This window comes from Amblyomma mixtum, chromosome 5, assembly GCF_055824585.1.
Source record: "Amblyomma mixtum isolate Tamu chromosome 5, ASM5582458v1, whole genome shotgun sequence".
Taxonomy (NCBI): domain Eukaryota; kingdom Metazoa; phylum Arthropoda; class Arachnida; order Ixodida; family Ixodidae; genus Amblyomma; species Amblyomma mixtum.
Window position 1 is genome coordinate 96,081,977 of NC_143016.1, and position 7,786 is coordinate 96,089,762.

At 44.7% G+C, this 7,786-nt stretch overlaps 1 long non-coding RNA gene across 1 annotated transcript; it reads left to right on the forward strand.

Moving 5' to 3' along the window:
* The first annotated feature begins 282 nt into the window (after positions 1–282).
* LOC149343093 (uncharacterized) lies at positions 283–6,302 on the forward strand. Its single transcript, XR_016282695.1, has 3 exons — positions 283–671; positions 1,796–1,869; positions 5,919–6,302. It is a non-coding gene; the product is annotated as an uncharacterized LOC149343093 (long non-coding RNA).
* The last annotated feature ends 1,484 nt before the right edge of the window (positions 6,303–7,786 follow it).

Below are 7,786 nucleotides of genomic sequence, written 5' to 3' on the forward strand. Positions count from 1 at the left end.
TTAATGTTCTTGCCTTGGGAAGCAACAGCAGCGCAAGCTGCTGTTGCTTCGTTAATCCGCGCGTTTATACCAGTGGTAATTGCTGGCAAGCGCTGAAATTTCTTCGGGCACCGAGACGGCAGAATACCCAATTATAATACCAAAAATAAAATAAAAAGTAAGAAAAAAAACTTTTTCACATCGAAACCGAAACAGAAACTGCTTGTCACCGCCAGGTGGCTGCCGGTAGCTGTTTTTCTGTATAACCCTCATGGCGGTTCGGACGCTGTGACCATGGCTGTGACACGCTTCGACGTTTGTTAAAATTCGCTACTTGGATTGTGAGCCGTTGTGAAATGTGTTGTGGTTTGCGTGTGTTTCTTCTTGCACAAGGGTGCACAATCGCGTAGTGCTGTCGACATACCCTAGTCGAGGCAAAGGGTCATTTTTCTGGTCTCTAACTTTTCAGTCTGAGCGCTTTGTGTAGTGCAGGATGGGTGTCCAGGCACAAAGATGCGTGGAGTGTCGCGGTTGAAAGGTTCGAAATGAGGCCTGGAATATTTTCTTCTGTGTGACTACGTGGTAGAGTGTGCCGACTACGCAGCACTCGTGCTGAACTCGCACTGGTTGGTGTAGTGCCCGTGACACGAAGGCTAACAGCGTTCTGCACGACCACGCAATCGTCTGAAAAGGTAAGCAGTACTCTTGTGCATTATCCGAAGCATATAATGCCCGAACGGTGACCTGTCGTACTGCTGCATTATTCGTGTTCAATGCTCTAAAAAGCGTTTAATGCGCTTGTTTGTCGCTGGCTGGCCAAATGTCGCCGCGGTGAGTTGCTCTGCCAAGAATTGTCGGTACTTGTTTTGGCGAAGGGGATGCTACCGTGCGTGCGCTAGCTTTGCATAATTTTAGTATGCGCATGAGCCTGTTTGCGCGTTTTTTTTTTCTTGTTGAGCACCGGTTTTTCAACGTATATGACTCGTTCTACGCGTTTCTGCCCATGCTTGTTCACACCACCGCGCACGTTTCAAGGATCGGCACTTAGGCTGCGCGTAAAATGTATGATTGTCTTTCGAGATAGCGTTAGCACTTTGAGGACGCGGGGATTCAAACACTTTCTATGCGCCGCGGTTTTTGCTTGGTGCTAGGCTGTTGAACCCAAGGTTGTGGGGTCGATCCTCATCGCAGTAACCGCATTTCGATTGAGGTGAAATAAAAAAAGAAAGCCCCTGTGCTGTGCGATGTCAGCTCACGTTAAGAAATTCTAGGTCGTCTAAATTAATCTGGAGCCCTCCAATACTATCAGTGCCCATTTTTTGCGTCTGAATTCAAGCCCCACAATATCCAAAGCACTGTCTCAGGTTGCAGTTACCAACTAAAGTTAATTTCCGGCCCTCAGGATTTAATTTTTAAATCAGTATGTGAACATCTTTTTTTCTATGATGCCGATCGCGTTTCTGGTTACCCATAGTATAGGATCTTGCATTTTGATCGCTCTGCTTTAGTTGAAAATTGGTTTTTGAGAAAAGGAAGTGGCGCAATAATTCTCTCAGTTATTACGATGTTTATATCTACGCGTTCGAACGGCCGTTTGCAGATTTATTTTCCTCATAGCAAGAATCCTTTATTATTGCTAGGGGAACTGATGCACTTCAAACAGGATAGTTTTCCTTTGTGTTGAGGCGTATACTTGGGCAAGTATATTTTTCCTGATCTTTTTACATTCATGCGATATTCACTGTCGGACCGAGTTCGCATGCTTGTTTCTGTATTCCTGTCACACTGATAATGGGAAATTGGTATCTATCTGCAGGTGGCACATCTGTCTTCCAGTACGAGTCAATGGCATGGATTTTGTGGCCACCATATGGAGTCAAAAGCTGTGTTGTAAGTTACTGCATTGTGCATTGTTTTTGTGGTTGTCATGAAGTGTTCTTTTACTTTCATTGCTCTCTTCCTTAATGGTACTGCTTGGAACAGTTTGGATAGCTCTGGCCTCATATGTTTATATGAGTAATATTAGTTGGTCGTTAGAATAGGCCTGTTGCAGGCCATTTGAAGTTTTACATCCAAAATTGGTCTTCTTTTAAATGTTGCATTCTATGCATGAAGTGCGAAATGTGTGCATGTTTTCGGCTACATTGTGTGATACTTTTTCGACTATGAATATTAACATTATGATGCATGCGTGTTAACTTAAATATGCGTTGTTGTGCCACTCATCGCAGGTCCCAGGTGTAAAAAAAAAGTGGACACATGAGATAACTGGTTTCATTACTGCTGTCTTGTTTCTGCTAAGCATGGAGAGGTGGGCTATTTGGTTCTGGGTAGAATTATGAGACATCATTCGAGTGTACAAAAACACATAAACAAAAAGAGTAGACACCACGAACCCCGGACTTCAGGTGAGGTTTATTCCATAACATGGGCTTTTTACATGCAAAGCGGTACTAATGATCCCTGGGGCTGAAAAGTATTTCCTCGACCAGGTAACAATTATTCAAGGTTAGGCGGAAGGGTATCTTGCCACTCAAGCTGAACGCATCGGCCTGCATGCATGCCAAGCGTGCAAGTTTAGCACTTGGAAGAGCAGGGAAATTTTTGAAGCGTTTTGTATCTCTGCTGAAAAAGATAATTATGTCAGCAGCCCTTCTGTAGCACTCCGGAAAAAGGAACTAGATTATCTCAAGGCAAATGTGTTTGTTGGGTCAGCCAGGGAGGTGATGCATAGGCGTGCCGATGTGTTGAATGTGTGTGGCAAGGTACCTTTGTCCCTATGTTTTTTTTTGTGTGTTTCAGTTTTTGCCACCATGAATAATTATCTGGTAGCGGATATACTTCTCAGCCCCAGGGATCACTAGTACACCTTTGCACATAAAAAGCCTGTGTTGTGGAATAAGCCTCAGTTGAAATCCAGCATCCATGGAGCTATTATCTTCATCCGTGTAATTTTGTGTGCTGGAATGATGTCTCATGGTTCTCCCTTGTTTTCAGTGAATAAGGAGGGCCTCTGGTGTCTCTCTTTTTCGTGTGTGATGGTTATAACAAAGTGGCTGCTCATAAACTGACATTTCGGGCTTAATTGAAGAATCCTTGGGAATTTATGTTTGACAGCATGTTCCATGGGGGCTTTCTTGAGAAAATCAGTAATTTGTTGCCCATTTTACTGCATTAACCATTACTCCTCATCATGTCTCAGAACTCATTGATAATCACAAGCTTTCGAGTACCTGAGTAGTGGGTGAGAAGCCTTCTGACATACTTTAAACTACTAAGGATGTGTGGAACCACATTTTACGAATAAATTTTAGCCAATCCACACCTCTTTGTTTTATCCCTGACAACCTTAAGCCAACCTGTCAACCATTAAGACTGGAAACCGTTCTGACCCCTCAAACTGTTCTCCTATTTTATTGATGTGCATTTCACATGAACTGTTAGAGCACGAAATGAGTCTGCATATTACTTGCCACCATAATTCAAACTAATTTTTGTATACCAGTCATCACAGCTCCCATTCTCTTTACTTATGTGGAATCCAACTTTTTGAATTTACAACAGATTTTCACCCAAATTTAGATTATTTTAGGCGAGTGTCATCGACTTGAATTTCTCAATATAACCTTTTAGCTACACTCTCATGCCTGAGCCTTCATTCTTTGATATTAGTGTAGATTCATTGCTTCCTGTTGTACTGCTTGTCTTATGAAGCCCAGTATATCAATATGCAAAATCATACGGCATCCCTCATATCCTGAGTCACTTTGGGATGTTAAACCCCCATAAACCAAACCAAGCATATTACCAAAGTACACCAATATTAGCCATTCAATAACAGTCCCTGTCTTTATGTCCCAACCATGTTATTATGACTGCATTATTCAGAAGAATGCCCCAACTATCTCAGCTACCCCGACTGTATTCACTTTTGCACGACGGATGAATGGGCTTGTTGGTAATTCATCGTGACAAAAGAGTACAAAGAAGACAAGAATGAGGAAGAAATGCAACGGCACGAGCGCTGACTTTCAACGAGGTTTTTTGGAAAGCACGTCAAAATATATACATTGTGGCCTAAAAAAAGAGTGAAGAAAGGGCGCCTTGTAACATTCACATTGGATCTGTTGAAAACAAAACAAAAGTTAAATATAAAGCATTTAAGAGCATGAACTCTTTCTTAGGGAGCGATAAAGAATGCGTGCACTGAATATTCATAACCTTTGTTAGTGTCTGTAGCCGATTGCTTTAAGCAGAAGTTGAAACATTCCTGTTTTGCCCTCGTTGAGATTGTAAATCTCAAAAGAACCTGTTCACTTTATTCACAATTCATCGCACTGGCTAAAGAAAATAGGCAGTCGAGTTGGCATTGATGTTTTCTCCACACCTAAGAAGCTTCAGGACGTGTGTAAGCAGTCAACTAAGATCAGCTATCAGAGTCCCTTCGTACACTGCACAGAAGACAGTGTGTTCGATCCTCTTGAAATGCGGCTATGTTTACATTGGGCAGACAGACAGATCCTGAACGCTGTGAACCAGAATTCACGTGCTGCATTGTGTCTGACAGACACAGAAAAGTTTGTGCATGAGATAATCGAGGCCGCCGAAATTTCAAAAAACCTCAATCACTGTGTTAGCGCACCTTCTTTATCGCTCGCTAAGGAAGAGTTCATGTTCTTAAATGCTTCTTAATCAGTTTTTGTTTTGTTTTCAACACATGCAATGTGGTTGACACAAGGTGCCCTTTGTTCGTTGTTTCTTTAGGCCGCAGTGTTTATATTTTGACGTGCTTTCCAATACACCTTGTTGAAAGTCAGCACTCATGCCGTCGTATCTATTTCTTCCTCATCCTTGTCTTGTCTGCGTTTTTTGTCACAACGTATTGACCTCCTTTTCCAGCTCTAGGGTTAATGGTATGGAGAAACCTTAACCAAATGCAGCTCCACATGCTTGGAGCATGTCACAATGCATGCTGCTGGCACCGCAAAGGTACTCGGGCTCATCAGGAGATGCCTAGGCCTGTGTGCTCTTGCCATGCTGTGCAGTTTAGGCACAAAAATTTTGACTCCAAGCTGAAGTAATTTTTAGCTCTTCCAAATTTGCGCCAAACTGTTTGAAGCTATGCCACCAACTCCCTTAATCCAACAGCGACACTCGGTACAGATTATGTGTAATCAGTCATCTCACTTGACCACCAGACATTACTGCATAAAAGGGGAAATCGCTCGTTTAGGCGTATTCCATATACTCTGCATTACTTTTCCACAACTTTGTTAACTTCTGCTGCCCTGCCCCAAACCAGGACGCCACCACCACTAATTCAAGAATTTTTTCCTGTTCCCATTGAAGATTAAATGGGCTACCTCACCACATTTTCGTTCCATGTGGTCCCTCAAAATTCAGGAAATAAGTGATGTCACTTGGAGCATTGATACTGGTTTGTTTTACGTTTTGTTTGCTGCTGTTTTTATTTTTTCGCAACTGATATATCATGAAGTGTATGCCTCTTTTCTGTCTTAATGTATCGTCTGCGACGTCTCAGCTGTGCTACTGCTCTCACCTTTATGATGTTACCTTTATATTGTCCCTCTTATTAATACCCCACTAAAAGCCGTCAGAGAACAATAAAAATGACTTTTTTGTATTTTGCTCATTATGGCACACATCACGCTTATTTGTAGGGACATAGGCGAGACCTTTGTCTTGCGGTGGTGCTAGTTATGCTGCTGATGATGATACTTAATGATGAGCATATGATATATGGAGTATGAACCTCAAATTATTTTTCTTTTTGAGTGTGAATAGCTTCAGTGGTTCTTGATTTAGGCTCACTTTATTCCTGTGGCCACAATACAGTGCTTACTTTTTTAGCACAGTAATACAGGCAAGGAAAAAAAACTTGTGGATCCTAATTTTTTTCACTTGAATCTTTTCTGCAGAGTGCATCGCCCAGTTTTCCAATGCCCTCATGCGCCGGCAGTACATCAACAAGGCTCTTTCTTGGGGCCCAGCTGCATTGGCAAGCAGTAAAGAAGAGCAAGAGGAGCATGAAGACAAAATAAAACTGGCTCTACAAGCTTCAGCTTTTTCGAAATTTTTTGATGTCTCATTGTGACAGATGTAACGTGGCCGCATGGCCCCTGCCCCAACATCTCCCAGCCGTCCACCAGCAGTCCACCATGTTTTCCATTACCAGTTCCAATAGGGTTGCGAACTGTCACAGGAACACACCTGCCATATGGGAAACATCCTTCCTTGAAGGGTCCAGGTTCAGGGTGCCTAGCAAAAGGGTGTGGTCCCAGCCACACCCTCTTTGAAGGGTGCAGGTTCAGCACCCCTAGCAATAGGGTGTTGTCCCAGCACCCCACTTGGAAGGGTGCAGATGCAACACCCCAGTCAAATGGGTGTCAATATACTCACCCCTAGGGTGCTCCCCATGCGACAAGCCATTTACACCCTTAGGGGTGTAAAATTTTTTACTGTGTACGCGTCACTGCTTATGCAGACGACATCACTCTGTACTTAGCTGATGAACGCAGCCTGCTTGAAACTTTAAATGTTTTCCGTGAGTACGCCTCCTTGTCTGGGGCTGCTCTTAATTACTCGAAGAGTTGTTACTTTTTTGTGGGGTTTACCCAGACTCGTATTACATCTTCAATACCTTTGCAGTGGTGCGCGCAGATGCGCATTTTAGGTGTGACCTACGACTGTGCTGGAATATGGAATGGTGTGTGGTCTTCGGTCGTCGAAGACATTACAGCTCGTGTGCGAAGGGCGCAGACATTCGATTTGCCTCTGCTTGAGAGGCGCTACCGGGTTCAGTCCGTCATGCTCGGTGCCTTCTGGTACCTCTGCTACACTGTTAAACCACCCCTCCGTGTCATAAGGCGAGTGCAGACTACAGTTTTTTCGTTCTTTTGGTCAGGCGGAACCGAGCTTGTGGCCCGCGCTGTTCTTGGACAACCACGGGAGAGAGGAGGGTTTGCCTTTCCAAATTTGTCCGTCACGTCCTCGCTGTTAGCGTTGAAGAGTATTTTGCGTATCCTGCTAGGAAACGCGTCTCCGGCGCGAATCCTGGCTCGGTACTTTTTGGGCCCTTCTTTACGCTTTTTGGATCCGGCGGCCCCTGTTAATCATGGACCCCAGTCAGAGCAACCTACAGCTTTCTACGCTTCATCAGTGGCCTTTTACAGGCATGTTAGAGCAGTAGCACCTGCTGTCAACATCGTTGCAGACCGTGTGGTGGACATTATGGGCACGCTATTGTTACCTGTTGTGCCGGCGTCTCGCCGCTCACCTATGCGCCGGGTTCAGTGGGCGCGTTTAGCGTCGACACCTCTCCCAGATCATCTACGTGACTTTGTCTGGAAACTTGGCTGGGCAGTGCTCCCTACTTGTGATCGGTTAGAACGGTGGGGTGTGTTACGCTCCAGTACCTGTCCTAATTGCCCGCTCCCGGAATCTAATCGCCACGCTACAGTCACCTGTGTTGTAGCGCGTGTCTTTTGGCGCGCGGTTCATGCGGGATTTCGTGGGCAGGGCATTTCGTGCTTCGTCTCCCGCGGCCGCTTCCCCAGCGGCCGTTTTGCTCGCCTGTTAATAGTTGCAGGTCTTTTTAGTTTATGGCGCAGTCGATGCGCCGCGGTCGCTAGTGGCTTTCGACGCCGCGCTGTGTGGCCAATTCTCGGCCGTCTCCGACGGGAGCTGATCAGTTTTTTGTCCGAGGAACTCTCTTTCTTGGGTGAGGAAGAGTTTCTCCGACAGTGGTCGTGCCCATTTATTTCTGTAAATAACGGTCGTATTGTCT